Source organism: Columba livia, chromosome 1, assembly GCF_036013475.1.
Source record: "Columba livia isolate bColLiv1 breed racing homer chromosome 1, bColLiv1.pat.W.v2, whole genome shotgun sequence".
Classification (NCBI taxonomy): Eukaryota; Metazoa; Chordata; class Aves; order Columbiformes; family Columbidae; genus Columba; species Columba livia.
The window spans coordinates 193532499-193548307 of NC_088602.1; the positions used below are offsets into that span (position 1 = coordinate 193532499).

Consider the following 15809-nt stretch of genomic DNA (forward strand, 5'->3'; position numbering starts at 1 on the left):
AAAGCTTCACCAGAGCAAAGAAAGTAGCAGTTGGACTTCACGTATCAGTTATGTATTTCTTGTGCTTTCTGCATCCTCCATGTTTATCCTAATTCTAGAGGGACTGTTTCCACAGGACTGTAAAAGATAAATCATTCCCCTAGAAAGATCAAAGTGGTCCTGCAACCAAGTCAGTTTGCTCAGGCTCTCAAGGAGGCAGAGCACTGGAAAAGCAGCAGCTCCTGAGACTGGGGTCATGGAGTCACTGCCCTTTATGAATATGTAACTCAAAAGACTGAAGCCACACACTGTAGAGGAAAACTCTTAACCCTTATCATGGCTGTGGTATCTTCGGGGACTTAAGAGTGTTAATGAGATTACTAATGTTTAAGATGCTGTTCATGATAAACAGCAAGGGGGATCTACAGAAAGAGCTTACTTGAAGCAACACTAGATGTCTGTCTTTGAGTCAATAACATCTCAACTGAAACCCGTCTATAAGTTGGCAGATGATACTGCATGGTTTCCATTGTTTTAAGGCAGTAGTAAGGTGACCTAAGATTTTCCAGGAAACTTTCACTTTTAGGAGAGCATTGGCATGTATATAGATGTAGTAATACTTTTTGCATTAATGTATTTATCCTTTTTACCACTTTCCAAACCCTCAGTTCAGTTCCTACTCCTGTCACCTGCACCATGGAGTCCCCTGTAGGGGTCAGGTACAGGAAAGAATATCATTTAATGGCGGCCCAACCTAACATGGTGTTATCTCCAAACTTACTGAAGGTGCACTCAATTCCCATCTTTGTTTTATGCTTCCACACTTTTAAGAAAATGTCATGCAAAGTCCATGATCACTTCTGCTTCACTTGTTGGCTGCCCTGGAAGCATCTGCCATGCATAAGAGTCAAGCCTTCTAAGGCTGGAATACAGCGTAGGCCAGATCCAGCTGTGGAGAAGAGGCTGGCTAACTCCTGAGCCTCTCAGGTCTATAGAAGATGTTCTCATGAACAGAAGTATGTGGTTACAGACAAATGTCTATGTTCCTAATGTAATAATTGTCTACATCTGCATTTGTAAGTAGGCACAAAAGTATAATTCAAAAGTCTTACCAGAAGGTTTATTTGGGAACATCTTCCTCTTTGAATATGGAATTAGGGGGCTATTCTTGAACTAATGTACAGAGAATTCAGTGCAATTTGGTTAATACAGCATGCTGAGAACTTAGAACTTGTACCAAGAAGTCATAGCTGATGCTGTAGTCAATACAGTACAGTATGTCTTCAGTCTTGCTGATATGCTACCAAAATTTCACAATCTGTACCTGGTTTGTGAGTAGGCTGTGCCTGGGCAAGGGCATCTTTAAAAAAAAAAAAAAAAAAAGAAAAAAATGTAGGAATTATTAATACTCTTGGGAGCTCCATTATATCTTTCCAGTGCATCCTGTTGTCAGCAAAGCTGTGACAACTCTGAACTTTAGAAACATGTAATATGTACAAAATTGATAAATAAAAATCAGTCTGAAAACATAAACAATAACACTCTAATTTCATTACTTAACACTCCTAACCAGGTTTCTTGTCACAATCTTGATTAGTCCCTTCTCAAACTATTACTTTTTGCATCTGCAGACCACTTTCAACTAAATTTGATCAAGATCTCAGAAACTCTAAGTCCATGAGTGTTTGAAAGGTTGGCAACAGCGCAGAGTAAAAAAAAATTACTAATGATAAACTAATGTTTAGTGATGCTTCTAATGTGGAAAGGACTGCTGGATGGTCAGTGAGCACAAACAGCCTGCCCTTAGTGACAGCAGGCCAAAAATGACAGATAAGGTATCAATGGGATTTTGTAGGAGGGAAGAATCACAGGACACAGTAGGGAGGGGAAACAGGGAACAGAGAAGAGGACTACAGGGATTTGTCGGTTCTAAGAAGGGCTGCAGGTCTTGGACTATTGGTTGACATGAAGAAAAAGTAGTCAGGATTGCAGGGATGAAAGACTACTGAAGACTACTGCTTCATTAGTCCCACAGTTCACAGGACAACCTTACAATTAAAAGACTACAGACTAGAATTTGTGATGTAACATATATTTTAAATATATTTATTTGTTTATTTATTTATCTATTTTTACATTCAGTAACTGCAAATGGGAGTAGTTGTGTGTTTTGTTGTGTTTTGGTTTGCTTTTTTGTTGTTTGAATTCTTTGTTTGTCTGTTGTTTGTGTGGGGGATATTTTTTGTTGTGCTTTTCAGATTATGTGATTTTGGTTAAGCTTTATAACACTGTAATGATTTCCTTGAAAAGTCATATAAACCCTGCTGTGCAGATATTTCACTTTTTACAGCCTAGCTACAATACTTTTCTGAGCTATAGTGCCAAGCTTTTATGCAATGCTTCGTTTCATGGTATAATTATTTGTATGAATACAGACATGTATATGGCAGATGTTTCATGCATGTCTGTATTTTGTTTTCCTTTCAAAAATTGTGTTAAGACTACGCAAATTCCTCGTACTTGAATAATTTTAAGAGCTGACAAATATGCTCAGTACTGAATCTTCTAATACGAGTAACATTCAAATGTAGATTGCCTTGTCAGCAACTTCTGTAACACTTTGGGAGATGCTTCAAAATTTTTCGTTTCATTTTAAAGTTCATTAATTTGACACATTTAAAATATATATGCATTATAAACCCCTGCATTTCTAGCTTTCATTAAAATGTCTGTATTTCAGAGAATGCGATTTCGTCAGTTCCCTTTATTTCCTTCAAGTGCACCATTAAAGAGAAAACATCTATTCTTTTATTAGAGTTAGAGTTTGATTTTATATATTGAATCAAAACCAAATAAAAGCTTGGCATAAAACATACAGTAAAATGATGTTTTGGCCCAGTTTTCTTCTGATTTTCCTAAATGAAAAATAAAACATTACTTCCAGGGGATGGAAAGGGAGTGGATTTCTGCATTACTAAGTATATATATTGATCTCATAACACTCAGATGACAACCCATCAGAACAGTGTGACTATTTCACTAATGCAGGTAGAGACATTTTCACACTTCCTTGAGCAGAACAGCTGCAGAGTATGCTATTGCAGTACTCTTGGCTTGACTTACTGATATAATTTTCAACATCTGCCAGTGGTCTTATATTTTTTATCAGTTATTAAGAGGGGCGAAGAGATTCCTGGTCAAACACAGTCATTTGACAAAGCATTCATGTTGTAATTAGAACACCTACTACCCAGCATTATGATATAAACACAGACATTTTTTTCCTTGATGTAATACCAATGATTTCAGTATAGTTACATCAAGAATGAGAAGTAGTTCATAAAGGAAAAACACAGATGAAAGGTGTTATGTTTAATGTAACACAATGTACTGAAAAACAGGATGACTCCCATACCAAAAAAGTCCAAGTACGCACTTATCTCCCTTCCCAAGCAACAAATGAAATGGAGGTGAAAGCAAAGCTGTCCTCCTCCAGGTCAAATTGTTTCCTGGAATGAGAGCACCAGGGGATGATTTGAATTAAAAATAAAGAGATAAAATGTGACTATAAAAACAAAGCTAAGCATCAAACTTAAATGTTTGGAATCTGCCTCCCTGAAATGCATTTTGCATCACTCTCCCATTCTCCACTGAACACACTTATTTCAGTGCTATACGGGGTAAATCTGACTGTTTGAATTGCATGCAGTAGCTGAGAAATGCCACAGTCTGGGTTTAAATTCCCTTATGGCTCCAAGGTCATCTTCTTCCACAAATAGCAAATTATTACAGAAAAGATTCAAAAAACCTTAGCTTAGATCATAAACATCTAAACCTGCCAATCCAGTCTTTTAATTTGCATGTCTTTTAGAAGTTATGTTTATTAGATACTTCTGAATTTAGTAGGAAATTTACATTGTAATGAAATTCAAAATTTTCACCTGTTATGCATACTTACAGTGCGTATTCTGAAAAGCTGGACATCTGTCTTTCTAAACTATGGCCGCTCTGCCGTTCTCCAGATTTAAGCAGACAAGAATTTGAAGTCTGGCTAAACCACCAGGAGGAGTTAGGAAAGACATGGCTGTACTTCAACTAAGGATGATGACAACAGGACCGTACATCTTCTGCATGTCAGTCTAGTAATTAGATCCCTCATCTAGGGCATATCTAGGTCTATTTATTGCCTGGATTGAATCCCCAGGTACCACATTCCAGGCAAGTGCCATGATTGCCAGGCAAATATCTCAAACCAGACTATTTTCCACTTCTCTTCCACAAGCTAAACCACTGTGCATCAAATCTTGAAGTCCCATTGAGAACAGACAGGACAGTCTGTCTAAGCCCAGCAGTTAACATTCAAGAGGGAACAGAACAGAGGATATAGATCTCTCTCCATGAAACATATATGCATTTTTATCTTGACACTGGATAAAAAACAGCCTGAAGACATCTAGTTGTCTTCTGGAGATACCTAACCTGTCTACATGGCCACTGGGGATAGAAAATTCAGTATCCTGGTGGAGACCTATATAAGCACCTACTCCTGTAGCTGGATAGTAAAGCTGGGCACATGTGTTCATGTCCATGGCTCAGACACTTATGCTGTGCCTAGTTATGAATTCAATTCAAAATTCTAATTTCTCATCATATAATTGATGTTCAAGTCCAAGCTCCAGGTATGTCAAGTCTCACAGAGAAAGTGAAAAATTCATATAACTGGGTTGTACTTGATCTTTCCCACACTAGAGCTGTGTGTCAAACATCTGGAGGATGTCACAGGAGGATGTTCCCTCTTCACTCAAAGCAGCCCAACGTGCCTCTCAGCTACAGTAATCCCTATACTTGAGGCTTAAGACATCACCTAGACCACTAAATGCTCGTTCAGTTGTATGAGTCACTTCACATGGGAGACAAGAATTTATGTTAAAAGACTGCAAAATACCAGCCTTCACTAAAATACATCAGCGATTAGGCATAATAAGCATCACCATTTCACCTTAACCCATCTAGTCTAAAGTGTTTCAAATGGGTGACAAAAATCCTTTAAGGGCTGTATACAGGGAAAAGGATTCAGAAGGCTACCTCTAGTGTTATAAGAACTAAGTCTTCTTCCCATAACCCTGACAACTATTTTGTTTTTCTTTTTACATATTTGACATTGCCATACCACACAACATATAATCCTTTTGTGGCTGGAACAATTACAATAATTGTTCTGTAAGGAAAAAAAAAAACCTCTCAAAAGAGATTCTCAGTACATCATGGAGGAAAAGGAAAAGAGGTAGGAAAAAAAAAGGAAAACATCAACAGGAAGAAGCCCTCAGGAGTACTGGCCTATGAGGAGATTTACTGATTCTTGCTTTATTTCAAAGTGATCAGCAGGTCATTTCATTATTGTTAATGATTTCAAAGTATAGGAAGTGAGTTCATTCTGCCTTAAGGGAACATCTCCCACATCAGTGTGTATTCTGTTTCCTGCAATTTAGTCGAAACACCCTCAACTTTCTATTTAAAGGCTTAACTCTGAACATTTTTTACTGCTAAGTCCAAACTTGCTGTGATCATAGACTTACTCTACTGAAGGCCTAATTCTGGCTACAGTATGCATAAGACTGATGTAATACTGAAACAAACCCTACCATCCATCCACACTCTTTCAGTCACACAAAGTAAGGATGAAATACTACTCCACAGCACAACTCAATGAAAGTTTCTGTGACCAGTGTCTGTCTGGCTGAACAGACAATTTCTCTATGTGAGAAAAATTAAGTCTGTCTGGTTACTCAAAGCAATCTCAGAGTATCACAACTCTTCCTCTCACATGGTTTGAGTTATTCCCCTATGGCTTTTATAAAGAAGGTCAAAAACTATCAGAATGTTAGAGCTGGAAAAGACCAATCAGTTAATCTATTTCATATCCTACCAACACAAGACTGATCCCCATAGTACTCTTTCTAGATCTTTGTTCACACTAGCTTTGAACTGAACAATTGTTGGAGTTTCCACAGCTTAATAGATTGAAGTGTTATTTTTTTTTCCTCCTAAATTTTCTCTAGCCATACCTTCATTTCTGCAGGTCACCTTATATGCTTCCTCTTCCTCTATGATTTTACAATTTTGAATTTGTCATGGATTGTTACTGGTTTCATCTCTGTCTCCCTTATTAGCCATCATTTCGGTCAGTTTGACATTTTTTTTTTGTGCTTTATGTAACTCTACACCGACAATTCCACATGTGTTTGGTTGTCCTTTGGTTTTCCTGTGGGATTAGGATATATTTTACCTTCATGTTCACAGGAGCTATAAACAATTACATTTTAGCTCCTTCGGGGATTTTTACATTATCTTTCATGGGTACCCTTCTTTGAAATTCCATTTAAGTCTTAATTTAGTCAGACTTTAGTTGTCAAACTGCAAACCAAGACAAATTGAAGTAAAATAATTTTGGGGACAGACACAACAGTACACAAAGATTCATAAATGCCCAAGAAGTTCCAGAGGTATTCAGAAATGCCTTGGTTTGAGAGCAAGGTGAATAAGCTCTAACACTACCTGAAATGAGTGTTTCAGCATCTAAAATATGCCTGAAGGTCATGCGATTTCTGGAGTAGTGTGGCAAACTACTCTAGATGCTCTGCAGAAACACTGTGAATGTCCTTATCTCGGATACCAAAGAAAACAGCATACTGGGCCTACATGCTTCCCTTCCTAAGTTTGGTCCTTACCACAAGATTTAGGATCTTAATTATTATTTGGATGTGGACTCCAAAATTTACAACATACTTAAGACCTGCAGATCTCAGCCAACTTTTTAGCTACTCACAGAGATTAAGTACTTAATTTTCACTGACACCATGCTTCTCCCTCTCCCTTTTATTTTTATGACTCACTGGTCAGACCTGGCTCCTTGAAAGCTGTTTTTGGTTGTATTATCACATATTCCTCCAAAAGAGCTTCCCCACAGCAACAACCTGCTTCCTTTCCAACCACCAAAATTATTTCTTTAAAGGAATATCTTTCATACTTAGGTGAAATCCAGATTTCTTTACTGTACCAAGAGATGTCTAATATTCATCAGTAGGAATAAATATTTCTCCAGAAATCAATCTGTCAACACATTATTCACAGAGGGACAATGTACACATTTAGAATCATGATGTATCTCCTTATAAATGCTTTAATGTAAATGGACAATAGCATTTGAGAGTAGAGAGGGTACCTTTAAAACCCCTGCTTCACAAAAGTACAACATCCTCCACAGTTTAGGACATGGGCTTTCAAACATCTTATTGCCTTCACATAGGGTACACCAGTGTATTTCATATGAGTGACGTATTTCATATGCTTTGCTTGCAACTCAGAGGCAACTTTTAGAATTCTTTGGAAAGTGCAAATGGGGAAGAATATCAATGTCAGCTGAAAAAACTAACCAGGTATCCAGCAGCAGTTGTTGATGGTCCAACAGGCATTGGAACTACATACTAAAAGCAGGCATACACCACAGATTTGGGCCTAGAATAGTTTAAACTGCTTGTATCTGGGTTATCCTGGGTTAATATGGAAATGAAGCATTGTAATGAGAAGCTGATGTGACTGATAACTAACCTGGCAAAAAGCGATGCCTGTTTGGGATCCCAGACATTTCCAGAAGCACTTAATGCCTGCACGAAGTAGAGGTCAGGCATATACAGCCACAGTGGGGTGGGAGAACAGGACCGGAGCAGACTGGTTTAGGCTACATGAAGTTGCACTGTCAGTTGAAATTAAAAGTCCTATCCTTCTATATTTCACTGTTTGATTTTACTGTCTGACCCTTGCCTAGTTTTATTTGGATCAAGGATCAGCCAGTTTTGTTTGTTTCCAATTCCTGTCCCAGACATGTAATGAGGCTGCTAATCTCTAATGAAATGCAGGAATAGCTCAAGTAGTGGGCTACCTCTTTACCATGACCCTGTATACTGAATTGTCTTTCTTCATAACCTAGCATGCTCATATGCAAGTGAACAGGAGGAGTAAGAGAGAACAAAGTCTCACAGGCAGGAATTAACTAGATCTGAAAACAGGCAAACTTATCCTTTAGGTCTGCCCACAAGGTAAAGAAACTTGCATGCAGCCACAATGCTACCAAGTATTGGAGCTCTACTCCAAATGTGTAAAGAAAATATAGTAGGGGAATATCGGAAAATAGAAATGTCTGTCGTGCTTGCCTTCCACAGATTTTCAATAACACTTAGGAGCTTAACATCTTTTACTCTTTTGAAACCATTCTTAATAAAATAACATTGGACTTTCACAAATCTGTCACTTCCTGGACCACATCGACCTAGATCAATACACTCCTGTTAACTGTTGTTATGTGCTGCTCACAGGTCCTCAATTAGTACCATGTTGAAATAGCAGTTTTCAATGTGGCAGGCCTTTCCGAAATAATTTTCCAGTACGATTTTAAGAAATAATGTGTCAAATGGATGATAAAAATCCCTGTACTATAACATCTATTTCATTTTCTTTATTCACTGCTTGTTTTGTTCAGTCCAAGAATTCTAGCTTGCTTTGCATGATTTAACAGAAATCTTTTGTGGTATTCTTAAAAAAGAAATATTCCAAAATGGATATGCATGGGCAACAGCTTCATCTTTTATCACTTGTACCATGAATATTCTCACTGTGCGGAATGAGTGCGTAATGTTTTTAGCATAATTTCTCGATATCAATATGACACACAAGTTTCCAACTTTCATAGTTTTCCACTACATGTCCACAAAAAACATGATTTAAAGTATATACTCAAATTCTGTGTTACCTTTTCTAGTGTTCTTCCTTGTTTGCATTATCAAATCTATTTTTATTTCCACATATACAATATATCCTGTAGTCCCCTGCAGTTCAGCCAAATGGCATATAGCATCTATTGAATCACTTGTTATTAACAGTGTGTTGTGCTACTTACAGTCAATCAAGAAATCGCACAAGTAATCTTCAGGGTTGTTTCCTCAGATAGTCTCTCTTTGCAATCACTTATTAAATGAAAATTGATTTTCTTATATTCATGCAAGAAATCAGAACCTTCAGACAATGTCAATCTATTATGAAGCATATGTGATAAGAGTGGTCAGCACTGTATCAAATTTTCTGTTTTAGCAGATGAGGAATGAGATTTAGATGCTTAACACAGGCAGTGAGTCAACTAGCATCTCCTGAATGGCTTCCAGCTACCACCCCACAACAGCACTGGTCTATAAGTTCTGTCTCATTTATGCTTACCCAATACAAGATGTCTTTCATACCCTTAAGAATCTGAATGCCCTAAAATGATAAGTAAACTAAATGCCATTTAGAATATTTATCTGTAATGCTAAGAATCATCAAAACACAAAAAGACTCAATATTACCATTACTAACATGAATTATTCCTTTTTTGACAACCTGAGTTTATTAATGTACTAATTTTTAACATATTAATTTCTTAGACCAATTACAATGCTATTTCAGTATTTGGGAAGGCATGCCTAAATGTAAATGGTGAGTAAGGTGCTAAACAATAGTAACAACACCTATTGTCAACCTCTTCACACCCACTCTTTGATGGGCCTGTAATTTTCCCACGCAGAGACCTGATTCATCCATTATAGATCTCAATTGTCGATGCTCTGCGCCTTCCAGTTTTAAAATTCAGGTTCTTTTTGTTTGTTTTTGAGAAGACTGATCAGAATGTTACCCCCAAAAGAAAAATACATTTTTTACTGATGTACTGCAACATTATGGAATTTGGAAAGAATGTAAAGTATTTTCTTTTTTTTAATTGGGACCAACTTAACAATTTATGCATTCCTGAAAATGCAGCTTTTGAAGTTTTGTAGACAGTTTCAGATGTCCACAAGTTATTGGGTGGGTTCATACTATGACATAGTAGTCTATGCACCCCAAAAGTTACAGATGTAGTTTTATATACATTTCAGAATCTGGATTTCAAAGGAGGAAGAAAAAAAAAATGCATGGTCTTTTGGTCTTTTTTATTTTTTTATTTTTTTATTGTTATAATTTTTATTTCACTCCCGAAAACACAATTTATTCCACAAAACCATGAAATAGATGATTGGAAACTTATTATTATTGCCTGACGTACAATCTGCTTTTGTTTACTTATTCAAAATGAAAGTTCAAACATCAAATGGATCAGAATGTAGCTCATTTTACAGTAAACTAACTGGTTTTAAATTCAGATTAACCCATATCACAACAACAAAAAAATCCTAGAAATTAATCAGTAAACTAGTTTTACCTCACTGAATCTAAATCTGTCCAAAAGTTAGCATAGTACAACGGGACTGAATGCTAGAAGCAAACTCCTGACACAAGTATGAGTTAAGAAAAGGGAATCCTGAAATAAAAGATATGTGTAGTAATCTTATCTGTCTGAAAATTGAGGATTTTTATTTGTACAGGAGCTGCAATATCTTTAAAATAGACCTCACAAACAAAGTGGGGATATTATAAGTCCTCATTAAAATCTGAAGGTCTATGTTCTGAAAAGGAAGAAGAAAAGCTATGTTTCCCTATTTTCTTCCATAGAATTATTAGAGTTGTTAACAAATTATTATTTAAATTTAGACATTTTACTACAAGTTATTGCTGGGGTAAACTGTGGTCTCTTTTCAGGCAATATGAATCACTGAACATCATTAGAAGAAATATTCAGAATTCAGGACATGAAGTCTACAAAAATTGTGAGAGCTTTCCTAGCATTTTGGATTTAGGACTTGAAGATCAGTTATTTGCAACAAAGAAGCATATTTTGCTAAGCACAATGGAAAATAGAATTGGGTGAGTTTCAGTACATTGGTACCACAAAGGAGTGCCCAGCTTTAAAAAGACTGTAGTCGTTGAAGCCGTACTAATATGCAAGAGAACTTGCATATTACGAAGCAATAGCATGGCCCCACTCTACTTAGGTTCTTCAGCTTCATGAGGATTTTATTTCTATTTAGCATCCTCAGTGCATGAAGGACTTAAGACGTGGGGCCATGAAGATCATCCCACCACTCTGCTTGAAACTTCTCTTGAGCTACTATTCTTTTCTAACACCAGAATTAAAAACATGACTTTTAACCTCTCTGAGACTTAAGACATCCAACTCACATGATAACTAGCTTGGAAATTATCAGAAAATAATCTAGTTTTCCTACTGCAATGATCACCCATTTGTAAATTATTAAACCTTTTTTAAACAGAACATCGGAAACTCTGTTCAGCACAGAAAAATCTCTTGAAATCCATGGAAATCAACAACAGATTTGATCTAGGTCTTGGGCTACAAATGTGTGGAAAATATGCTGAGGCACATGGCTATGAGATGTCAAGAATTGGTATGTTCACTTATAATTAACGCTAGTGTTACTCTTTGATCTTAACAATATCTGCAGAAGTGTTCATGTTCTAGCCTTTCTCAGTTTGGTATATAAATATAAATGGTAGACCATGTAAATGTTTTAACATATAAAAGGTATTTCAGACTAGTTTCCAATTATGTGGTAGTGGTCTCAAAAAACTTTATCTGAATAGCAATTTCAAGACCACTCTACTGAGACCTGAGTTAGTTTTAGAGGATTTTGTGATGCATAATGCTTGATAAAGCAATGGTTTCAGAGCTCATGAAGCTCTAACTGGCTTACAGCAGGCGTTAAGACTACAGATGGTTCTCAGTTACAATAGTGATTTTCTTAATCCAGATTTCTACAAATCCAACAAGAAATTCAGAGTGAGCATGGCTGAGAGAGATTTCCAAAGGAATCAGGCTGAGTTAATGATCTATTTCACCATGTAAGTGTATTTGTGAGAACCCTTTTTGCTGCTGCTAAGATCCCTCACATGGCAGTGGCAGCCATGCCATCATGAAGAGTCCCACACAGAACAAGAGAAGACACTGGAACTCACAATTGTGTATGTATATGGACTTTGAAGCAAGAATGTACTCATGGTCCCATAGCTTAAATACAGCCAAAGATTCTGATATCCCAACAGTCTTGGCTATGAATGATGGAAAATTCAGGATCATAACTTCCTGCTTGTTTCTAAAACCTGTTCTTTGGGTTGGGATAAGGGGATACATTGGCCCCCTGAAAAATACCTTCTGTAATCTTGGTCTGTATGTAGTGTTTCCGTTACAGTTAGGACAGTGAAGGCACTTGGTAGATGAACTGCTGACAAGTAGATTTAATGTGTCTGTTTCATAAGTTGACCACTTCTGACAAAGGGGAAGATGGAAACTTAATTTGGCATGGCATGCATGCCTGCATCATCCCAATCCTCTAATCTGGTGCTGCCTAAAGGCTTATATTTTGGTGGGTATTGTGTCCTGGAATGACACAGAACTAGAACTGCCAGGATGTCAAAAAACTTCCAAAACCAGCTTAATCAAATAAAATCAGCTGACCTGTGGAGATGTGAAATACACATTTAGAAACACTCAGAGCTGGAATGTAGGTGAGGCTAAGTACAGGAATGCCAGGGTGATGTGAATATCTAACAACAACATGAATATCACCAATAAGGACATTTATAAATAACAGTATTTTTATTTTTAAGTTAGTCTGAATTTCTAAATCTCTTCAAATATTAACTCAGGACTCCCAAATTTACTGAGATAGTTACCTAAGGATTGTTAAGCTTATTTTTACTGCTGGGCAAACTGAGGCAGAGAGGTTCAGTGACTTACCCAAGGCCACAGAGGGAGTCACTGTCAGAGCCGGGATTAGAGCTCAAGAGTTTCTGGCTCCCAGTCCCAAGCTCAGACCACTAGACCATGGCCTCAGGACATTTCCAGCTGGTCTTCAGTCTAAAAAAAAGTAAATTCTCAAGTATGTTACAAATATGTAACATATGTATATATTTATTTTTACTTTGAAAGTAGTATGAACGAGAACACATTGCTTATAAGTCAGTGATGAAAAGCAAACCAGTATATTTTATCTGAGTTACCTTTATCATACATATGTGTATGATAAAGTTCTTCAGAAAGGTCTTGATTTAAATTGTAGCCGATACAAACAGCCATTGTATTTTTCAGGGTAAGGAACAAATTGCCTTTCCAACCCAGCCAGCATGTCATTTACATTAATAGTGAGGAATGCTAAGTTGCTCTGTGTGTAAGTAAACTCTATTAAGAAAGTCATGTCCCTTGGTGAAGCTAGATCCTTAGTAAATTTTACTAGCTAAGCACTGAGCTCCATGTCAGAGTAATTACACCTTTTATCCACTGTGAGCTCTCTCTTAGATTCTTCATACTCCTTAATTTCCCACTTCAGCTAATTTAGCAGTAAAATCACAAAGGTTTTAAAAGGTTAGCTACTGAGGAACTGGTGCATGAATGTCCTGTTAAGCTCCATGCATTGAAATCACATCATGTAGAAGAAGGACTTAATTAAGTAACAATTAGGTAGAGATGGATCATTGACAACATATATACACTTTGGTGCTAAAATTAATCTGCTCTGTAAATCCAATACTTTGTGTATCTTCTCATCTATATGCTGGCAAGTTTTGTACTTGGAATATAAAATGGACAGGCCCTTTAGCAATATCTTAAAAAAAAAAAGGCACATCTTCTGGCACTAGTGAAACTACATGCTATTTAAAAAAATCATATATCTTAATTTTATTTTTTAAAGACTTGAAAGATTAATGAGAATAGCAAAAGGAGAAGAAATTTTTAAGGTAGCTGATTTTAAAGTGACTGTAAAGACATTTGTTATATGAAAATATTTAGTATGTTGAAAGTGCTAACAATTGTGCAGAATTCTCTTGCTATCTTCTTTTATAATTTGCCATATTGTTTCCTTGTATTGACAGTCAGCTGCTTAATACAGAGATTGGCAGTTAGCCCAGTCAATCCTCAATCCTAAAAGCCTCTTAGCAGATGAAAAATCTTTGGTTCATTCACACCTTGTAGAAAGGATGACAGGGCAGAAGTGACATCCAGATCCATTTAGAGTATACTTTGAATTTGATTTTCCTTTGCCTTGCTTCTTGTGCAGTCACTTACAGCTGTGCAAAGGGAGCACAAAATGGATATAAAACACTGCTACACCTGTGAGGAGATAATTCTGTTTTGGTTGCATTATTCCAGAGGTGATCAAAAAAAGTGTCAGGCAGTGAAAAAATCTGGCACTGCCTAGAAAGTTGAAACAATTTTGACAGAAAGCATAAAGTGGCAGCAGTGCTTTCCAAACAATTTAGAGAAATCACACTTTTGCTTTGGAACAATGGGTGTTTTCATTTGCTATTTGCTTGGTATTTTAATAGAAAAAAATACTAAATGTTAAACTAATCTAAAGAAAACAAATCCTATTTCTTCCTTTTTTCTTTTTTTTTTTTTTTTTTTTTGGTAGAAACATACTGAACTGCAAGTCCTAAAGTACATTCTCACATAAGAAGAAACTCACATCTTACACAAGATCTCTACTAGTTCTGCCTTTCCACATGCTACTTCTAAACCCAGTACTTCAAAAGTTACATTTCTATACAACCTTCTAGAATCAATGTGAAAGTGGTATTATGGCAACAGCTGGTCTCAGTCCATCAGAGTTCAATACTGTTCTGAGTTACCATTGGTAGCAAATTATTGTCTCAGCATTTACCAAACAGTGACATCTCTGCTCTATGATCTACCACCACTATGATAATGCAAACCCTGCTGCCAAGTATCTTCAAGAAACAAACTAATATTAGCAGAAAAGACCTGCAAATATGAGATTAACAAATGTGTGTTAACAAAATTGATAGTTAACAAATTAAGGACCTAATCTGGTTGTCCCCGGAGATATGGTCAAGAAATATTTCTACTTAATAACAAAAATTTAGTGTATAATAATTAATTCATTATGTTTGGAGATTTATTTTCTTATACTCAGAAATCCTTCCCATTACACTTGGATGCCATGATGGGCCTGGTAACTAAGGTGTGTTGATTAGGAGCCAAAATAGAAATGAGTTGACTGCATCAGCAGCTGTTGACCTAAGAGTACTGCTATAGTAACTAGTGTCTCTTGCTGTTTCTGTTGGAAAATTTCTTTACTTTTAATCACAGTCATGCAATTTGTAGAGTCATCTAAGACAGTTCCCAAACCTAATACCATTGTCCAAAGCTTTCCTTACCCTTCAACCAAGTGGCTAAAGCACAAAAGAACTTTAAAAAAATTTTATTTTGTTAATATTTTAGTAATACTGTCTTAAGAGTTTGGGGTTTCTTGGGATTTTTTTTTTTTTCCCCTGCCCCTTCCCCTTCTGCATTCAGAGCTTCTTTAAGTATTGAGTTGCTAGTCTGGCTTGACTGAAAAGTACTGTGTGTTTGTTGTGTGTCTGCATGTGTGATACCAACTGTTGAAGGCTGCTTGATGTTAGATGAGGGCTTATGCTTAGAGCTGTTCTACACTTGGCTCTCTGGCAGAATCTCTCCTCACCAATGGCAATGATGTCTCTGTGTGGGGGAGAGTCTGTTTTATATATATTACACTTGCAACGGCCTTAATTTAATTGATGGAGCATGATTATGATTTCATTTACGTTAATCAAAATCATGAGTCATACCATTCATGTCAACAGCATTGAAGAGCTATACAGACAAGTAAGAGTTCAGAATCAGGCTTCGGGTGTGATGTGAAAGGATATCTGAATCACTTCATTAAAGATAGATACTGAAGGATAGATCCTCCACTTACTTTGCATTACCCAGTCATGCCATTAGCATAAAACATCAAATAAAGAACTATATGACAACTGGCAATGTGTTACAGTGCATGTTTTTTCTGTTTACCTCAGATACAGAAAAT

At 36.6% G+C, this 15809-nt stretch overlaps 1 protein-coding gene across 11 annotated transcripts in view; it reads right to left on the reverse strand.

The window, feature by feature from the left end:
* TAFA5 (TAFA chemokine like family member 5) overlaps nucleotides 1-15809 on the reverse strand; it is a 402443-nt gene that overhangs the window by 55375 nt on the left and 331259 nt on the right. For 4 of the 11 annotated variants that reach the window (XR_010469605.1, XR_010469604.1, XR_010469609.1 and 1 more), the window contains one exon: nucleotides 12698-12817. The exons of the other annotated variants lie outside the window; for them this stretch is intronic. The gene's annotated coding sequence lies outside the window, so the exon portion shown is untranslated. The remainder of the gene's footprint in view (nucleotides 1-12697; nucleotides 12818-15809) is intronic. 11 annotated transcript variants of the gene reach the window in all.